This window comes from Botryllus schlosseri, chromosome 15 (genome assembly GCF_051294905.1).
Source record: "Botryllus schlosseri isolate E-star chromosome 15, Bs_hap1, whole genome shotgun sequence".
Lineage (NCBI taxonomy): Eukaryota > Metazoa > Chordata > Ascidiacea > Stolidobranchia > Styelidae > Botryllus > Botryllus schlosseri.
In genome coordinates, this window is record NC_137250.1 from 3,378,096 (window position 1) to 3,384,095 (window position 6,000).

A 6,000-nucleotide genomic window follows, 5' to 3' on the forward strand; every position below is an offset into this window, starting at 1 on the left:
TCTGCGGTGTCGGTATTTATGGGTACACCCTGCTTGGGTCTTTTTTTACTCGTGACTAATCTTCTGAATGTGATTCTAAAGTCTCCGAATCCTTGTAAAATGAAAATGTCCCCCATGTAATATTTCTCGTACGATTCTAACATTTCACCGATGTTGTAATACGAGCCTTCGGGAATATAATACCGTTCGGTGTGTCCATTTGCATCGACAAATCCAAAACCGATACTTTTCGCTGTCACTTCAATTCGCGGCTGAAAGTCATTGGGGAAGGTCAGCTCACATAATCCCAGCTCATGGCGATTCATTTCTAATTCTTTGTAAAGTTCTGTTTGAAAATCTGTGCTAGTATTCGGAAATTTATCCAAACTCGCATTCGAAGGTAGAGTCAACAACATTTTATTGTTTCTTTCAACATATACGGTGAGGTGATGGATTCGGTAATAAATAACCAAGTGAAGAAGACAGTAGCGTTAAATATATTTCACGATCCACCCCGACAGAAATTTGATATAATGAAAACACGATTACACACACTAACATACAAATCTGTACAATAAACACAATCTGGTTTTTCAGACTGTTCGAGACTTGACCCATGCGAGATGAGACGGAATCAGAATCCATAGTTTGGTTGAACAACATTTTCAGTGTCTATTTATACAAATCCGAGACCCAAGAATTAAATTTAGACGGATAACCCAACCATTTTACAAGATATTGCGTTTTCCTTCCTTTTCTGCGAGTAGACAGGATTTTTTCGATATTGTAAATATTATTATTTTTAGTAATTGGTTGTAACTCTTCACGTTGGAATCTACCGTCTATAACTTCACCGTGGTAGTCTTTCAATTGATAAGTAGGAGGGTCACCTTTACGACATTGAGATACGAAAAAGATTTCTTCGGTCCAACTCGCCAAGGCACTTTTTACAAAATTACCGCGTGATTTCGAAATCCTGACGGGTGTGCCTATAGCTAGTTCGGGTTTTTTGGGGGTCATGTCACCGTATAACCTATGGAAAATTTGTTCTTGGTTCGAATAATTAACATCCGCTGGAGGACACCCTATAGCCGCGTGAAAAGTAGTGTTATACCCCTGGCATATCTCAGACAGGACACTGACATAATTCAAAGTCTTATTATGCGTGAAATAACGGTATAACACTTGCTTCAGAGTACGAATAACACGCTCGCATATCGACGCTTTCAGTTCACTATTTGTATGAAAATGTCGCACATTGTTCTCTTTTAAGAAAGCCTGAAACGCACGATTAGTAAACTCAGAACCCTGATCACTTTGAATAACATGAGGTATACGATCCTTAAATATTTCCTTGAATCCGCGAATAATACCTTGCGAGGTTTTGTTCTTGAGTGGATACAGATATAAAAATCGACTGAAACAATCGATCGTCACCAACACATATTTAAAATTATCGTTTTCTTTTGAAAGATTTTGCATATGCATGAGATCGGTTTGATACTGAACACCGAGACCGGACGTAATCACTCTAGGTCTCTTAAATTTCTTTCGATATGGAAAATGTTTCGTGTACGCGTCCTTGCTCGAAAGAAACTCCTTGACTTTGGCTCTATTCCGCCCTCTAGAGAATACGTATGCACCGCGGTAACTACCAGGTAGCTCTGGTGTGAAATACTTAGTATGGCTCCCATCCGTATCGTCTCGGGGTCTTGGGTGTACGACCACTTTTCGTCGGGGCATGCTGAGTCTTTACTTTGCTTCGTTGGCTACTCGGTGATGGTATAGGAATCCTTGATGGTTCACCCTTGATCAGACGTCGCAGCGCGTCCAACTCACTAGCCGAAAATAGATTCCTTTGTTCTGATATATCGATTTTCATCGGTTGATTCAGCGTGTCGTGTTTTATTTGATAACGATTTAGCGCGTCGTTATATAAGGCTAATTTTCGTTCCTGGGGTATGTTCATCTGTAATATGTCACTCATACATTTGTCGATATCCAAATTCAATTTCTGAACGTCAGCTCCGTTGATCGGGCTCGGATTTATGAAGATTTTTTTAAAAGAAGTCATTTTTTGAAAAGATTACCAAGTAAACCAGTGACGACGGGTAGGATGCTTGATAATAGAGTCATAAACATACCCCCATTCTGATTAAACATACGTTTTTTATGTCGAATAGGGATGTCTTTCCTGACAAGTCGACGTAAACTACATTTATGAGCTGATAGTCGCTTTCTTTTATACTTTGAAAGAGGGATGTTGCCGTTTAAAATGTTCTTTGTACAATCGCATATACACTCGATCAATTCTTTGCTGGCTCCCGATATAATTTGCTTGCGTATCTCGGGTTTACTTTTATGTAGGAACTCTAGTGTGGGTATATGCCGCCGTGTCCGAGCTGGTACCTTGGTCATTTTGAGTTTAAAGTCGTCTCTGCGCTTGGCTATTTATACCATCGGGCTATAAACCACCATGGTTTCACCAGGAAATATATTGGTCATAACTCGTCGATTTTCAGGTGCTTCTTGCGTGAGATCAAGGAATAAATAACTATGAGGTTGTCTAGCAGCGTCACGATAAGCCTCTGTTAAAAATCTAGAGTTTGGGTACATTTGTCGACCAAGAAAACTGATCTGCTGTTGGTCGCGCGGATTCTTGAAAATCACCATATACGAGCTTGAAAGACTCAAGTCACGTGCTCCTTTACCCTTGTGGTACAGGTTCTGTGTGACGTAACAAATTGACTTGGCTGAATGATGAGAAAATCTTGTAAAGTAGTCTGCAATTTTCGCGGTCTCGGTCATGAAATCGTCCACTATAATCAAGGTGTCTTCAGAACAAACCTTCAACTCTTCTAAAATATCTAGACCCGCGTGGAATTCTACATTACGCATCGTCTTGAAAACCTCCTGATAATTATTGTAACAATATACGACCCTGGATACACTAGGTTTAATCATTGATGTCGCATGCCTAATCAGCTTTGCAACAAAAGTAGTCTTCCCACTTCTTGAAGGACCACTCACAATACACGCGAATGGGTGGATCAATTCCATCATTTGTTGTTTATTGAAAACTCGATAAAGTGCATGTGTTTATATATCAACAAGGTTGGGAATATCCGCTGTTGTAGTCATCTTGCTCTAGTGGAATATATAAACCCAGTAGAGTTCGATTTAACAATTTTCCCCGGGTTATGAAATCTTCATCTGTCCCTCGTAATTTCGTCAGTGGAAGTTGTAGTGTTACAAACGCTTTATTCAGGTTGTCAAGCAGCTGATCCCAATCTGCAAAATAATAAATCACATAAGAGGATTCATAACACGTTCATAGCGCTTTAAAATCTAACAGTGTTACTATAGATCTCACCTTTTGAACACTCTCTTAAATCTTCATGTTGTGTCGATACGCGTTGTTCGTATAATTCATGCGATATCTCTCGATTCAAATACAGCTCCACGAGGTGTACATGATCGCGGCGTTGTACAAGCGTCTTTTCGTGTAACCGAGTCAGACCTGCTTGTTCCAGAACAGCTATTATGTAATCACTAGACATCTGTAAAAACAAGACACAGATATCAGAAAATATTGTTACTAAAATGTTTCCATTGCAAGTTGACATTTCGAAAACACCCACAGATTGTAAACAAAGTTTCACCTAAAACTATCAGTGTTCACCACAGATTATGTTCACAATGACCAAGAGAATCATGCTTGCAAAAATCATCGGTTGTAGCATCGCTACTTTCAGAGTCAGAACGAGGTCGTTTCAAACTGTTTGCGACTCTATGTTGATCAAGGAAAAATTGGAATTTTCGATGTCGCTTGCGGGTTCTCAAGTAGGCTCGTCTCTCTTCGTGACCGAAAAGCGGTATCCACGAACAATTTTTTCCCAAGACCACATAATTTGTCAGCTTTGCTCTGTTGAATAGGATGTGGTTATCACTCGGCATCTTTCGATCGGGAAATTGTAGTTGAAGTAGCGCTTCTATGCAGACACCTCGGACACGGGTCCATTTCTCGTCAAGTTCCCGACGGCGCGCCTTGGATCGATCGGGTATCGTGCGGTCTTGTGAGTTGTCGTCGGTACCGTGAATCGAGAGCTGTGTTAATTCCTGCTCCAGTTCAAGCGTCTCTTTGTGCAAACTATTTAAATCCAATTCTGACATTACTGACTCAATATATGAAATAGCGTTATCCATCTGGAAAACAAAAGACACATCAACACATAAAAAATACAAATAAATCATAATAATAGCAGACACAGATAAAATACAATAGCACACAAAATATACAATTACACATTTAATGGTAGGGTCGACACACCGTCCTCAAGCACTCGGCGTTTGGCGTAGAAATAGGATAATGTTTTACGCTGCTGTTCGTACGTATAGACACCCCCATCTCTGCAGCGAAACCCCTTGTTCACTCCCCCCGCAGCTTCCTTAGATGTCAAGACTTCCAGAAAAGTGTTGAAGTCGATTTGAGCGGATGTCTGGAGGCCTTTGGAAGCCAGTTTTTTCTTTGGCCCATCGCAAAAGTAATTTTTGGATTGGAGTCCGCAGAAGGATGTACCACCTTCGTACTCCACTTTCATCAAACCCGGTTGACGAAGGTAATAGGCATACGTGTCTTTGCAACACTGTCTCGATCGGTCAAAAGAAACCGGATCAGCCAAAAACTCAGTTCGGTGCTCATCACAAAAATAACGCGGAAACCATTTCTCGTATTCAAGATAAAATTCATCCCTTTTCTCGGGGATAAGAATATCATCGAATGAGGCTGAATGCGAAAGATAGAGGGAGTCTGTGTCCATCATTAATAGCATGAAGCACTCGTCACGGAAATATTTACACAAGCAGTCATAAAAAAACGAGAGCATCTTGAGCTTAGCATTGTTATAAACCCAGAATCCCACTTGAATACAGTTACCCCACTTGATCGTTTTAGGCCGCTTCGTTATTTCAAATAGATCAGCATGCAATTCATCATATTTCACAAAAAAACGATCCTTCACGTTGACGTCCAATTCACTTTTATCACAGAAGGAGGTTCGTTTGAATTTACGTGGATTCATCAAGACGCGGCCATAGCTGCTGTTTCCGGCTAATTTTTGTGTCAGGGCAATAATCTCAAGGTTAGGGTCACGGTCCCCAGCACGTCGACAATCCGAGACATTTTTCGCAAAGTTGTCAAAACATGTCTTTTTGGTGAATTCGACTGCTTCGTGAATTTTTGATATAATCAACCCGTGTTTAACATACCACTTGATCAAGTCAGAGGTCAACAAGATTTTCTTGCCCCAGTATGAAGCAACTAACATGCGCGTGGGTTTGGTGAGTAATTTACGATCAATGGCGAACTGTTTCATGTGACCTGACAAATGCTCGCGAGACACCATCGTATTTTTGAATATCGGACATAGTTCAACAAACTTCCTTTGCAAATGCTTTGGCGTAAAAATATCGACTGATAAACACCCAAAGAATGTACCGGTCATTACCATCTCCATCAATTTATGCGCGGTGACCGACTTGGTTCGAGTCAATTGCGGTTGAATACCATTAAGATATCGCACAATATCAGGATTTTCCTGTTTCTCTGTGCGCCAGTCACATTCCCATTTACATATGACTTGGTAATTGAGGCTTTTGTAATAATCATGAACACGTTTAGTTCGTTCTCGCCGTTCCAAGTCATCACAGCCAAATCTGCATTGATGCGCGTGAAAATAACACCCAAGAAAAGACAAGATTACCCCTTGACCAGCTGAATTACGATAGAACCCGTCAGCCGGATAATTACGAGCTCCTACACGGATTTCAGGTCCATTAAAAGCATGGTGGACATGTACATTGTGAATGTGCGAATACCAGTTTAGCCATTGAGCTGCTGTCTCCCCCCATTTCGGCGCGGTCTTTACAGGTTTGAATTTAGTGCACTCAGCATCGAGTGGTTGCCAATGTACCGGGAAACCAGTTGGACTAGGTTCACTCAAAGCAAAAAGGTATAACGAA